This window comes from Schistocerca gregaria, chromosome 3 (genome assembly GCF_023897955.1).
Source record: "Schistocerca gregaria isolate iqSchGreg1 chromosome 3, iqSchGreg1.2, whole genome shotgun sequence".
NCBI classification, from domain to species: domain Eukaryota; kingdom Metazoa; phylum Arthropoda; class Insecta; order Orthoptera; family Acrididae; genus Schistocerca; species Schistocerca gregaria.
The window spans coordinates 393,984,036-393,999,948 of record NC_064922.1 but is presented as its reverse complement, the minus strand read 5'-3'; the positions used below and the strand labels follow the sequence as shown (position 1 = coordinate 393,999,948).

Genomic DNA, 15,913 nt, shown 5'->3' with positions numbered 1-15,913 from the left:
AGTGACAAATACCATCGGATATCTCCTAATGGAGTGTCAAACCTCCTTTTTCCCGGCGTTGTACAGCAACTAGACGTAGCATGGCCTCAACAAGTCATTAGAAATCCCCTGCAGAAATACTGAGCCATGCTACCTCTATAGCTGTAGATAATTGCGAAAGTGTTGCCAGTGTCAGATTTTTTACACGAACAGAACTCCTGATTAAGTACCAGTAAGTTGGAGGAGATTCATTTCAAGTGATCAGGGTGGCCTAACCATTTGCTCGACCTATTTAGAATCTTCTTCTAACTACTCATAAGCGGTTGTAGGCCAGTGACATGCATGGGAACATGAAGTGCATGAATCGCTGCAAATAGTCTCCAAGTAGCCGAACATAACCATTTCCAGTCAATGATTGATTCAGCTGGACCAGTGGACGCCGACAGTTCCATGTAAACATAGCCCACACCATTATGGAGCCACCACCAACCTGCACAGTGCTTGCATCTGCGGCTTCGTGGAGTCTGTACTAGACTCGGACCCTACCATCAGCTGAAATTGGTCCTCATCTGTTCAGTCCAAGGTTTTCCAATCGACTAGAGTCGAACCGATAAGGTCACGAATGCAGGACAGGTACTGCATGTTATGTTGTGCTGTTTGCAAAAGCACTCAGTCCATTGTCTACTGACATATCCCATTAACACCAAATTTCGCCACACTTTCCTAACGCATACATTCGTTGTACGTCGAACATTGATTTCTGGGGTTATTTGACACAGTGTTGCTTGACTATTAACACTGACAACTATACAATCTTCACTGCTCTCGGTCGTTAAGTGAAGGCCCTTGGCCACTGCAGTGTCAGTGGTGGGACATAATGCCTGACACTTGGAGTTCTTGGCACATATTGACACTGTGGATCTCGGAATATTGAATTCCCTTATGATTTCCAAAACGGAATGTTCCATGCATCTGACTCCAACTACCATTCGCATTCAGAGTCTGCCAATCCTCTTTGTGTGGCTTTAATCACGTCGGAAACTTTTTTACGTAAATAACCTGAAGTACAGCTTTGCCAATAGCTTTTATACCTTGTGTACGCAATACTACCACCATCTATATATGTGCATATCGCTATCCCAAGACTTTTGCCACCTCAATGTACAGTTATGTGTTTTCTGGTCAGTCTAGGCTGATGCCTCATGAGTGACATGGTGGAATTCTGTTGTCAACAGTTGTTGGATTGGATGGCTGGTCATCAAGACTCCTACACCAACAATTTGCCTGAAGACTTATGAGCTGGCGCCAGAGAATATGCTTGCACACTCTCCTAGTATCCTTCATCCTGCTCTGGAAAATAACAGTGACTCATTAAATCGTTCTTGATACCCCATCAGAAAATGATAGTGAACTGCAGTGATCCATTGGGATGTCCTGCACTGTTGGAAGTTGTGTTGTTGGCTGATGATGCCCCCAATGTACAGGTAGGACCTGGAACCTGGAATTTCCTGTAGCGATGACCAGGAGGAAAGGCACCAGATGGCCCTCTCACCCTTCAGTGATGATGATGATGATGATGATGTTGATAGGTGATGAACACCACAAGACGCACTGACGTTGGAGGACCCTCAGTCTTGCCAACAGCAACATTGTAGGTGATGAAAAATGTGAAGGCTCACATCCCACACTGCTATAATAATTGAATTCAGTTCTTTGCTATGAACACCATCAGTCGTAGTGACAAACTGAGTTCAGAGCTACAGAACTGTGGTATTTATTGAGATTAGTGGGAGGTAATGACATGAGGCCTACTTTTTCACTAGTGGTCAGTGGTCTTCCGTAGCACTGTGTTTTTTTAACAGACAGTTACAGGCTCTTCACTGTACTGTCAACTTTCTAACTTTCTGCAATGTGTTACTGCATTTGAGATAGCACTTGTTGCTTCACGTAAGGAGATCTCACGAACATATATTTCTGTCCCTCTCCCTCGGTTGACATTTTGCTGAATGTGTAACTTGTCCTTGGCGATTTCTACCAATGCAGCTACATGTACTCATATATGGGACCAGCTTACAGTGTTCATATTTTCTTTCTACTGCACTGCTGTGTCACCACCTCTGCCTGATATCACCTGTGGCTATGGTAACATGAACTTAAGAAACATTTTAATTTCCTTTCCTATTCTATTCTGTGGTGCAACATCTCTCGGAAAAATGAACCCCTAGTTAAGATCGGCATTGTGGTGCACAAACAGGCAGAAAATGTGGAATGTTCTACAATTTAGTCATCAAAGGCATTACAAACAATGGAAATAAGTATGAGAAATCCATATGGATCAGCACTGTATGAAGAGACTTGGATATGAATGCCTCACAGATTTACTGTTAATAATGTCAGAAGCATTCTTTTTTTACAAAACATAAATGATTATGGTTGAAGTTTAGCACCCCACCAGCTCTGATTTCTTTAACAATGGAAATAACTGGGTAAAGGAATCCATGTATTCTGCTGAAATAAGTTAGGAAGATCATGAAAACCCTTTATCTGACCAGCCAGTGTACTTCGAATTCCTCTCCTTCAAAATACTAATAAAGTGTAATAATTAATTTTTCATTATAATCTCTATCCTACTTCAAGATAGCTGAATAAGAAAAGTATACTTAATTTCTTTCAGAAATGGACGTGCAATATAGGGTATCTTGTATGTTAATTCATCTGACTGTAATTTGCTTCATATGGCTTTAATAGTAGAGCTGTTTTCAGCCTTCTACTGTCACCAAAGAGACACCAAAATTGGTAATTACAAGAGGTACTTTTTATTTGTATGTATGTGTGTGTGTGTGGGAGGATCTGTGGGCGCATCTATTAATATGTTTGTTCATTTGTATATTTATTTATGTGTATGTTTCTTTAAATGCATGTATTTCTTTATGTGTGTTTTCCTTTCTGTTTGTGCTGGATAAGGTCGGTTACAAATATACATCCAATTCAGACTTACCGGTCGCCTTTGCGTTGAAGGCATAAGCGTTTCTCTTTGAGAATTTTTTGAGTGCTTTGTTGAGAAAATTTCACTTAAACGAACAACACTTAAATGTAATGTGTCATGTATAGACAACTTACTTACTTACGCATTGTTAAGGCGAGACTGTTATATGTCAGTGAGGGAACTCCAATGCAGGAAACCAACGACAGCATGCAGAATGCAGGCACAAATGGTAGCGTTTAACATACCCGAGGTAAACTGCTGTGGGAAGTGCATGCGAATTGCAGATGCTCCGAGCAGCTGTCCCAGGGTAGTAGTTTCAGTTCAGAGAATTAGATGATAACTACATTGTGCAGACAGCGTATTAAGGTGTCACAGTGGATGATGGTTGTAAACAGGCGCATCTTATCATATGCAGCAAGCTTGGTACTTACTCCTGAGAACAGTAACATCATTGGATTCACAGAGGTTAGACTGAAATGTACAGCAGTTCCCACTCCTTAGAGACACGTCTCCACTTGTAGGGCGGGCCAAACTGACTTAAAACTGTGTTTTAACTAACCATATTAGGAAGGGCAGTAACGTTTAGTTTTTCGCTGAACGTTGTTGCTACATGGACTCTGCTAGTGTAAAGGCCAGGAGCATTCGTAACTATGGAGTAGGAGACGTGAAAGTATTCGAATCCAATAGGCCAGTAGCAACAAGGACGTGCAGAATGGTCGATGTCTGTAAAGAGCCGGTGGATTGGCACGCCGACTACAGACAGACAGTAACAGAGCCCGCCACAATCATTTAAAAATTTAGGATTTTCGTATTCAGACAAACTCTGATTCAAATCTGTTTTCTCACTTGGAATGCTGCTCTCAGGTGTTTGCACTATGTGTAGCTTCTAGTAATTGCTACTTCTGTTATTTCTCGCACCACTGACTTAGGCAATGAGTTCTGATGCGCCAACAGTCTAACCCTTTGCCTTTTCTAACGCTTAGAAGTAGACCTGACAGTAATGGTTACTCTGAAAGCAGTAAACAAGTGTAATTCAGACCCTTGAGGTCCCTGAGTCTCCTACATATATCCAAATCAAGTCACAAAATCCGCACCTCTCGTGGGTGCCCTGCGACAGTGCATGGCACTGATCCAAGCATTCACCTACGCTCTGAAATTTCAGATCGACCTAAACCCCGTCTGAGTTCTCATACGCTTCCTCTAACCTGTGACAGGGCGTGATATAGATAAACAATTTCTTGTGCCACGTGTAAGGTTGTTACAAGATTTTTGAGGTAGACAAGTACTTCGCACATCCTCAGCTCGTCGTCATGACTGGACAGACGACTTGGAGGTTCTTATCAGAAGCAGGACGTGAACTCTAGTAAGAACAGGCTGTTGAAGAGAAGGAGAGGTCCGGAGGTCGACGCTGGACGATGGAAGACGCGGGCAGGGCAGTTTGTTTTCCCGATTACACGACAGTTTGGGAAGCATGGATAATGGCCGAGAGCTGGACAAGCCGTCACGGTCCTGAGGGACCGTCAGGGCAACGACTGAGCAGCGATGGCGGCAGGGACAGCGCGGTCCAGAGGCGGAGAACGCGAGGTGTCTTCTCGAGTTTCAGCGGCAGCCATGCGGGCTGCGGGCAGCAAGCATTCCCACAGCAGCGGGCAACGGCCGGCCCATCACAACATAGCTCAGGTGAGAGCAAGGCGACACCGTGGTAGTTCACATGGCTCTGAGCACTATGGTACGTAACATAAGACGTCATCAGTCCGCAGGTTTGAATCCTGCCTCGGGCATGGATGCGTGCGATATCCTTAGGTTAGTTAGGTTTAAGTAGTTCAAAGTTCTAGGGGACTCAGAAGTTAAGTCTCATAGTGCTCAGAGCCATTTGAACCATTTTTGTCATCAGTCCCCTAGAACTTAGAACAACTTAAATCTAATTACCTGAGGACATCAGACACATCCATGCCCGAGACAGGATTCGAACCTGCGACCGTAGCGGTCTCGCGGTTCCAGACTGAAGCCCCGAGAACTGCTCGGTCACACCGGCCGGCCACCGTGATAGTCACGCAGTCACATCCCACACAGCGAAGAAAACCTGCGTCGAAGCACATTCAGTGGCGGTGCATCCTCGACACGTTCCTGAACAGCTTGTCAGAAAGAAGTGAGATAAGGCAACATCTAACACTACAGTTGCCAAGAGGCAACACTGGATGTATGTATCTGCAAAATTATATCGCTTTAGATATTTGAAGAGATACGACGTCATAAACATCGAGTGAGGCAGCAACTAATTAGATATAGCTATGGCCTTAAACCAATTTCGACTTACGAAGTCCACATTAAATGAATTTATAAACAACCAGCTCAGTAACTGACGTCCATTCCCTATTTCCCCCTTTCTCTGTCCATCTTCTCCTTCATCTCCTCTCCTTGTCTCCTCCACCTCCCCTGTCCATCTCCTTCTTCCCTCTACCTCCGTCAGTACGCTCCTCCCCCCTCTGTCTATGTGCTCCTTCCCCATCTGTTCATCTCCTCCCTCCCCACTAATCCCAGTTCCTCCAACCCTTCTCTTTCCTCCTCCCTCCACGTGCGTCCATCTCCTTCTGCCCCCTGTCCCTGTTCATCTACTCCTTTTCCTTTTCTCTTTTCTCTCCTCCCATCTGTGTGTTCATTTCCTCGCCCCAATCTCTGCCTCTTTCGTCCTCCACCTGTCCCAGTCCATCTCCTCCTCTTTGCTTTCTACATCCATCTCCTCCTTTCCCCTCTCTCTGTCCATCTCCTCTTCCTCCTACTACTTGTGCCTATTCCCTCCTTTTGCATCGCTCATCGCTAGCTACCCATCTCCTCCTCCTCCTCCCCCCCTCCCCTTCTCTCTCTATGTGGTCACATTCATTCCAACACGATGTTGATGGTTCTTACTTGTACAGTGTTTCTTTCCAGATCGGTATCTGTGTATCAGATTTGATTGTAAGAGTTCCAGGGGTTAGGGATGAGTTTGTTACCAATGGCTTTGGCCATATACGCAGATATCAAATGTACTTCACTTATATTTAACACATTTAACACTCATTTTTACACATATTTCAACTGCATGTCAATCGAATTTCTCCCTACAGTTTCATTTTCACGGAGCTCGATGTTTATGACGCCGTATCTCTTGAAGTATGTGCTGTAAAGCGATATAATTTTGCAGATACATACGTCCAGTGTTATATGTGGCTGCTGTGGGCGAAATTTATTTCGAATGCAGTTAGCAGCGAAGAAATAATAAATTAAAACCTCATTCATGATATGACAGGTTTCCGTGCATTTCAGTATTTGTCGTCGTACCTCCCGAACTACATCTCCTAAAATGATATATTTTTGTAGGTTCATTCAGTGTCAGATGTGAATACTGTCTGAGAAAAGTCTTACCAATAGAGTTGGTAGCAACGAAATAATAAACTCCAACGTTTTGGAAACGGTAATTTTTCACACATCTCAGTGTTCATGACATCATATCTCCTGGAGTAAGTGTCGTAAAATGATGTAATTTTTCTGGTACATTTATTAGCACACGTGAATACTGCCGGCAAAATGTGTCAGCATACAGTAAGTAGTAAACAAGTAATAAATTAAAACGCCATGCTACGTGTGGCAGTTTGAGTGCATGAATAACAAAAATGTAGTAGGCGACATCATTCTTTGCTTTTATCATTTGGTGGCGGTCGTCAGCGAGAAAAATTTCGTAAGGGTTTGAAATACGTGTAATTTTTTGCAAGTCTCTAACTACTCGCATTCTCATACATGGGACGAGTAAAAGTATCCGTTTTCGGGCGTTATGGGCTACACTGTTTTCCTTTCTTTCTTTTTTTTTTACCCGCATCCCCGCCCCTTTCATAGACGGATGGTTCTTACCCTCACAGTGACTCGTTCCACACAATAAGTGATATGTGTACCAAGTTTGGTTGAAATCGCTCCAGTTGTTTAGGAGGAGATGTGGAACACACATATAATACATGCACATATACATACATTTTTGTAATTTATATGGATGTGTACATTGCTTTTGAACTAATTCGCGAGGCGAGCGGTCTAATAGCGCCACAATTTCTAAAAAAAAAAAAAAAACGTGTACTCAGGATCCTGCATCGAGTAAAATCGTGCATGAATTATCTTACAAATAGGAATTTGTTTTTCTCTTTATCGCGTATGCAAGCATACACTGGATTTCCATCGCTGTAAAGTGTTTTGCATTATGTAGTGAAAGATTCAAAGGGAGAATCGATTGCAGACTGGACAAGTAAAGAGGATCACTTCAACATCACCTTCGTTATGCTGTGCATTGTGCCCTGCGGTTTCAAAATTGACGGGAACTTTGTCGTTAGTATGAAAATCTGATTCACTTGAGGGATCTATGGTGAGTATGCATAGACGATTGTGCTTGCAAGAGCCGAAAACATCACCTAACTCTGGCAGTGACGGAAGAATCAACAACTATATCTACCAGAGGAAAAGGATTTAGTGATAAAAATCACCGGGGAAAAATATGGAAAATTATCGTAGTTTCTCATGTGTACAGCACACGTCTAAGAGCTGCAGAAGTAATATTAAATGCAAAACAATTAGAAAATCATGCTATTTAGTGCGAGGCAGCCGACTTGAGACAAGTAGAATCGCCTGAAGCGTGTCGTGTGTCAGAGACTCCACAGTCAGTCAGATGGCAAAGTTGTATTATTTGTTGGGACATAATGGGCCCTGTAAGAAAGCCAACCCGGTAGTGCTTTTCACATGTCATAGGCCAAGGGACATGAGTGGAGAGTGTGCCGATAACGTGAGGTTATCGGTGCAAAATAACAAGCAGAGAAACGACAGAGAAGAATAAGATTACAGTCGCCTTAAGTTACACTGGGAAAAGTATTTAACGTCGACTGTGAAAGTAAAAATGGGTCTGCAGATTTGAAATACCTTCAAGTACAGGAAGCCTGTTAAGATTGCTTCAAGACAATGGAGTACAAATTAGCTTGTTTAATAGGATGTGTCTGCGAAGCCAGTTCGGCTATATACCCGAAAAAAGTGTGAAATTAAAGATATTACATGTCCAGTCAATACATACCTATGAGGTGGCAGTTTTAGGTCTTGGAATAGATCGGGAACTAAGAGTGGAACATAAGTTTCATCTGGTTGGAGGGGAACTGGATATTCAGTATGCCGGTTTGGTTGTCAGAGATTTCTTTACGAAGCAAGTAACTTACTAAGCCAAGGGTCAGGGGAAGGCCCGTTAAGTTGTGTACGGAGATAGTAGTGTAAGGCGAAAGTACACATGGCAGAGGCTTAGAGTGCCACAAAAGTTACAAACAGATTTTGAGACTGAAAAATGAGAAGGCAATAGAGTTCACAGTTTCCTGAGTCTCTCGGAATAGCCAGTAAATAAGAGTAAGCCAAAGAAACAGAGAAGCAAATAAGGTACCGGTAAACAGATGTGACACCGACAATAAACAGAAGATACAGAGTTTAACGCAAGCCAGGTGGTTAAGTCCTCTTGAGGAGAGGATTTTTAGAATAAAGGTTGCAGATACTACCGTAAGGGAAGCCATTGTTGAGAAACAAGAATTGCGTGGAAGTGTGTACCTGGTGAGAGCACGAAAAATCGGTTGTTTAATTAGTGAATTAAATACACAACAGGAGACAGTTTTTATTAAGAAGTCTAAAATTAAGGAGGAAGAAGTTCCGCTATATCGCACAAGTTCGAAGCAGACTGTGTGTAAGGTTGACAACGAGCGGTTCTAGGCGCTACGGTTTTGAACCGCGCGACCGCTACGGTCGCAGGTTCGAATCCTGCCTCGGGCATGGATGTGTGTGATGTCCTTAGATTAGTTAGGTTTAAGTAGTTCTAAGTTCTAGGGGACTGATGACCCCAGATGTTAAGTCCCATAGTGCTCAGAGCACGGGAAGCAGGTGGAAGTGGTTTAGCTGTTGATGGATGCATCAGGCAAGGATTGATCTGTCGGTGATTCTGCATATAATGATTTAAGTAATCTGCCAGACAATAAGTTGACATATACAGATTCCACTCGGCATAAAATAAAATTGATGCCTGAAGCCGAGGGACGAGTAATTTCGTCTCGTTCACACTGAATACCAGACGTTCATAAAGAAGCACTACAACAGGAGATAAATCAGCTGACAAAGACTAATATACTGTTATACGTTCGAAAATTCCCTGAAAATTTTCGTCAGTCACGATCCGAAAATGGTGGATGCATAACGTAAAAAGGAATGGAGTTTAATAGCTGATTACAGAAAGCTAAATGGCATTACTGTCGTCACAGTCCTCCTACTCTCATGTATTGAAGAAAGTCTGGATAGATTATGCAAGGTTAAATATTTGTCAACGCTTGACTTGGCTAAAGGATGCTGTCAGGTATTACTAGATGAGAAGGAAAGAGAACTTACATCTTTTAGAACACCGACACACGTTATATGGATAAAGGTATGCCAATGGGACTCCTTTCTTCACCATCCACGCTCAAAAAATTGATGAATTCTTGACAAGGTGAAAAAATATTTATTTATTTAGACGACAGTAACTTCCGGCCCATGTCTGGAAGAACACAGTGCCCGCTTGGGAAAGGTTTTTGAGAGACTGAGGCAATACAGTTTGAAGTTGTAGATGGATAAATGTGAATTCATAAGGAATGAAGTGACGTACCTGCGACATATCTTAATCAAAGATGGGTTAAAGCCATATCCAAACAAGCTAAAAGTAGCGAAATATCCCCAGCCCAACACAACAAAAGATTTGAAAGGATTTCTCATGTTAGTCGGGTACCAGAGGCATTTCCTTAGTTACTTTAAGAAAGTGGTAAAGTAAACTCTCTACATGAGCTGTTAAAAACGGTGTTAAGTGTGAATGGGGCGCCAAACAAGAAATTCATTGCAAGCGCTAAACGAGAAGCTACTCAGTACCGCTACATTACAGTACCCAGATTTTTCTAAACAGTTTATAATAACGATTGAGAGGAGCCGGGAAGCGACTAATACTCTTCTCAGCCGAGGGGAAGTAGGTACAGGTCATCCAGTTACGTACGCGTCAAAAGCTCTGAACAAGGCACAGCAAATTTATAGTACAACTCACAGAGTTACTGGCCATAGTTTGGGCAGTCATAGGTTTCAGATCGTATGTATTTGGCTATGAGTTTACCATTTGAACAAATCATAAAGCACTACAGTGGCTCGGAAATATTAGCGATCTGTCCTCACTTTTAATGAAGTTCAGATCGAAATTAGAGGAGCACGATTACCAAATTGCATATAAAAAGATAAAAAACAGCTAGCTAATGCACTGTAGAAAATATGGGAAGTAAGTCACTTGATATTCAAACTGGGGCAAGCAAAACTGAGGAAAAGCCGATGATGACGCACTCATAGGTGCTCATCAATTGTGAGAACATACACTCAAATTAGGAAATACAGAACTTCGTCCATGATGAAGAAAGATATATAACAGAAAATGTGTTGGTCAAAAAAAAGGGAAGCAGTTACACTGGCTAGTGTCCTGGTGGAAAGAATAATTTTGATATTTAGGATACGCTAGGTCAATACTGAGTGACAATGTTAGCAATTTCATAGGGTCCACACTTCTTGTTACCATCCCCAGTGGAACAGAGCACTGAAAAGATCACACCGAACGGAATTACTAAGATACTACATACGAAGGCTGCCCTGAAAGTAATGCACCGCAATTTTGTCTCAGCCGAAAACAATGCTGAAGTCTCCTGAGTGAGCGCGCCAAGTTTCCGTCACCTGCAACAGATAGCGTAACTGCATGACAGTTTCAAAATGGCGTCTGTAGGAGATGTAAGTTACAAGCAACGTGCCGTCATTGAATTTTCCACTGCAGAGAAAGAAACTGTGGGGAATATTCACAAACGCTTGTGTTAAGTCTATGGAGCATCTGCTGCCGTCGTACAGTTAGTCGCTGGGCACGGAGAATGAAGTCATCAGAAGGCGGTTCGGCGGAGCTCCACGATTTGCAGCGGTTGGGGAGACAATCCACGCCTGTCACACCTGATATGTTACAGGAAGCTGATGTCATTCGCGAGGACAGACGCATTACGTCTCGACAGTTTGCGCTGCGTCTGAAGGTGATTCACACAGTAAAGCAGTGGCTCCGCCACCAGAACAAGGATTGGTACCGACAGGGCATACACACCCTTGTTTCGCGCTCGAGGAATGCCATAGAACGGGATGGAGATTACGTGCAAAAATAGGCTGTGTAGATAAAAACCATTCTTTCGTGTGTGTAATTGTCATTATGTTCAATAAAGAACTGTTGAAGAAAAGAAGTGTGTTGCTTTACTTTTTGGGAAACCATCGTAAATATAACGCAATCAGCTTGCGACCAGTGGCTCTAATCCGCGATATTTGTGAATCCATAGAGCAACGAATTATAAATCAAAGGAGTCGTTTTTCGATAGAGAACGTTACATACCAGATGAATTGCAAAGAGATCCCACAGGTGCTACTTACATTTACGGTGACTATGTACGCAAATTAAAAGAGAAAATTAGACAGATTCATCACTGTACCAGGAATCGTAATAAACATTAAAAGAAGAAGTATAAGGAATACTATAGTAGAGATAAGAATCCAATGGAATTGAAATCGGTGATCAAGATCTATCACATGGTAAAAGCATTAGAAGGGGCAGAATTCCTAGGATGGACAGACAGTTCGTGGCCCATGCAATGTAGTGAACACAAAAGGTCCAGATATGGTGTTTCGATTGAAGAGAAACAAAATTTTAATGGTGCATGCCAATTAACTAAAGAAGAACTTTTTCCCGAATTTCAGATAAGGAAACTGAAGGGCGTGGTGCACCTGGTGGTCTGTTTGCAACAGTATACACACTTGGAAAATATCAATATTTTACCGTAGAGAAATTTCCTTCATATTCGAGCTTATATTGTTATAGTAACGGCAAGGTACAAATCTACAGTGTGACGCGAAAAATTGTTAGGTTTATTCATTTAGGGGGACTTTAGGGAAAAGCTGACGAGATAGAGAGACTGGCACATTTATCAGTAGGATGACGGGCTTGGTAGTGAGTAATCAAGAATGCGCAGTTGTAGAACAAGCCTTTTAATGATGTGCAAAAATAAGATCCAGAATTTGCAAGATCTAACTGGACAGTTAAAAAGACATGAGATCTATAGGAAAATAGGTGTCTTAAGTTTCGTGAGGGATATTTGGGGCATTAGATGAATAGGGTGCCTCATACTTCAAATTAAAAACTGATGTAATTGAAAATGAACAGAGGCAGTAGCTTGATTGAAGAGCAAGTAACTGTAGTCAAAGCAGCTTCAACCAGTTTCAGTCACACAGTAGCTAGCCTTGCTCATAACAAGTAAACAACTGTCAAAACGTGGAAAAGTTTCTTAGAAATATGAGTGAACATTCTCATAGCACTGATGGCATAATATAGCGCTTAACTGTGACCACTGCTTTAAATGAATAGTCACTGCAGTTGGTATCGATATGCACTGAGTTACAAAGAGCATATGAGTTGTTAATTACCGTCGTAGTAAATGCGCAGAAAGGAATACTGGGACCTCTCGTAATGAATCCATCACAAATAGTTAAATACTTGAATTTAATTTGGAATGGAATTAAAGGCAAGATCTCAGCTGCTTTACAGAATAGAGCAGATACCACTTACTACGTATAATAAATCTTGATTCGGTTATGTCTGGCTATATACTCAATTATGTTTTGAATGTCCCGTTAGTGGGAAATGAACTGTCCAATTTGTACAGAGTATTACCCCAACCATTCGTAATTGATGGAAGCCAAAATTTATTCATATACATAGAATCACTCAAAGATTATTTATTGATTGACGAAGCGAAGTGGTGCTATGTACAACTTAGTAACGGATATCTATTGTGTAAAGAGATAGATCTCATTCACAAAACTTGTAAACAAAAAGTGTGTTTCAATGTCCACGTATGGCCACGAAACGTGAAAACGTGAGAAGCTAGGATGCGACAAGCAGCAAGGGAAATTACCAAGGATTCCATAAAGAAGTTTTCAAAACTAAATGATAGTATTTGGACTCCACTGAGCCAGGACCAGTTGTTAGTCATTGCTCTGAAAGATAAAGGTTTGACAGTTCTGGTGACAAAAAGCCAACAGGTGGACTGGTCAAAGCTATAGTGAAACTGGCATTTTATGGCAAATGTAAAGGATATGGAACACTAGTGTTTACACTTACTGGATAAATAACAAACATTAATGTATCCAGCTGTGAACATGCACACTGATTGCTGTAAAATAAATTTGGAAAAGAGGAACATTTCTGAGTTAAAGTTGGACATGGTGTCTCGGCATGTAATATAACATTTAGATAACCTTAAAGTAGCCCCCCATGAATCATGGACCTCGCCGTCAGTGGGGCGGCTTGTGCGTCTCAGCGATGCAGATAGTCATACCATAGATGAAACCACAACAGAGGTTTATATGTTGAGAAGCCAGACAAACGTCTTGTTTCTGAAGAGGGGCAGCAGCCTTTTCAATAGTTGCAGGAGCAACAGTCTGCATGATTGACTGATCTGACCTTGTAAGTTGTTTCGCTCTGCTTGTTATACGAACTGCTGAAAGCAATGGGAAACTACATCTGCAATTTTTGCCGAAGCCATGCAGCTCTACTGTATTGCAAAATGATGATGACATCCTCTTGTGTAAAATATTCCGGAGGTAAAATAGTTCCCCATTTGGATTTCTGGGCAGGTACTCACGTGTATGTCGTCATCAGGAGAAACAAAATTGGCGTTGTACACATCGGGGTATGGAATATTAGATACCTGAATCAGGTAGGTAATGTAGAAAATTTAAAAAGGGAACTGGATAGGCTGAAGTTAGATATAGAGGGAATTAGTGAAGTTCGTTGGCAGGAGGAACAGGATTTCTGGTTAGGTGAATATGGGCTATAAATACTAAGTCAAATAGGGATAACAGAGTGAGTTTAGCAGTGAATACGAAAATAAGAATGCAGGTAAGCTACTATGTACAGCACAGCATTATCAAACCAAGATAGACACAAAACACACACCTGTCACAATAGTACAAGTCTATATGCCATCTATTTTTCGCAGATGATGAATAGATTGAAGAAATGTGTGATGAGATGAAAAAATAATTCAGGTGGTTAAGGGAGTCGCTATCACTTCGTTTCAAAATCATGTAAGAGACCTGCAGGCACTGGAAGGTTTCAGATTAATTATATAATGGTGAGACAAGATTTTGGGATCAGATTTTAAATTTTCAATGTCAGATGTGGACTCTAACCACGATTTATTTGTGATGAACTGTAGATTAAAACTGAAGAAATTGCAAAAAGGTAGAAGGAGATGGGACCAGGGTAAATTGAAAGAATTAGAGGTTGTCGAGAGCTGCAGATGGGACTACGCTGGTGTCAGCTGTCGCTAGCATACCGGTCAGCGAAGATGTAGCGCGAAGACCAGTAGTCGGCATTGGATCAAGCATGCCTATCACGAGAGAGGCCAGAGACAGACTCACAAGCAACATGCCGCCAACGCCCTCTCGACAGCACCGCCACTGACTGGAGGGCTCACTCACTAACTCTGACACTAATTCCCATTCTAGTTTGGCGTGTATCAGTTCACTGCAGTGCAGGCTCTGTTCACATCACAGTTTATGACAGTATATAGTGAGAGCAGATTAGTGACAATAGCAAGATTTCCGACTGTGTCTGCAAGAGGACTATTGCTCATGAGCTTGTACTACAACAAATTGACTCTATTCCAGTTAAGTAAAAACTTACAGTTCATGTAAATAAAGAACTGTAATAATCAACAGGCATGTTTGTGTTTTAGAAAGAAGATACCGAACACCCATAACATCCACTTTCTTGGTTCCCTACGGTACATGGTACTACAGTGGCGACGAGGACACTTCAGGAACATTGACTAGAATACTGGAAATGCAGTAGAAGACAAATGGGTAGCTTTAAGAGACGAAATAGTGATGGCAGCAGAAAATGAAATAGGTAGAAAGGAAAGGGCTAGTAGAAGCACTTGAATAATACAAGAGATATTCCGTTTAATCGATGGTAGGAGAAAATATAAAAATGTAGCAAATTAAGCAGGTGAAAGAGATTACAAACGTCTAAAAAACGAGAATCATAGAAAGAACAAAATGGCTAAGGACCAATGGCTACAGGACAAATGTAAGAATTTAGAAGCAATTTCACATGGGGGAAGGTAGATACCACCTGCAGGAAAATTAAAACGTCCTATAAAGAAAACATAAGTAGCTGTATGAATATCAAGAGCTCTGAGGGAAAACTAGTCCAAAGAAAAGAAACGAAAGCTGAAAGGTGGAAAAAGCATATAGAAGGTCTATACAAGAGAGATGAAATTGAAGTTAACGTTATAAAAATGGAAGACGACGTAGATGTAGATGAGATGGGAGATATGATATTGCGACAATTTGACAGAGCACTGAAAGATGTATGCTGAAACAAGACCCCAGGAGTAGACGACATTCTGTCCAAACCACCGATAGCCTTGGAAGAGCCGGACACGACACAACTCTCCACCTGGTACGCAAAATGTACGAGACAAGTAAAGTACCCTCAGGCTTGTGTGAAAATTACTGAACTATCAGTTTAATAAGTCATAATTGCAAAATACTAACACGAATTCCTTACAGAAGAATGGAAAACTGGTAAAAGCCGATCTCAGGGAAGATGAGTTTGGATTCCGAAGAAATGTAGGAATATGCGAGGCAATACTGACCCTGCGACTTCCCCTAGAAGATAGATTAAGGAAAGCCGAACCTACGTTTACAGCATTTCTAGACTTAGAGAATGTTTTTGACACTGTCGACTGGAATACTCTTTTTGCAATTCTGAAAGCAGCAGGGCTAAAATATAGGGAGAAAGGGCTATTTACAACT

General features: G+C 41.7%; 1 protein-coding gene across 3 annotated transcripts in view; it reads right to left on the bottom strand.

Moving 5' to 3' along the window:
• Positions 1–3,245, bottom strand: part of LOC126354343 (uncharacterized) — a 322,836-nt gene extending 319,591 nt beyond the window's left edge. The window contains exon 1 of one of the 3 annotated variants that reach the window (XM_050003914.1): positions 3,108–3,245. The gene's annotated coding sequence lies outside the window, so the exon portion shown is untranslated. Of the gene's footprint in view, positions 1–3,103 lie in introns of all 3 variants that reach the window. The other 2 variants (XM_050003916.1, XM_050003915.1) reach the window with 2 other exon arrangements.
• Between the last annotated feature and the right edge of the window lie 12,668 nt (positions 3,246–15,913).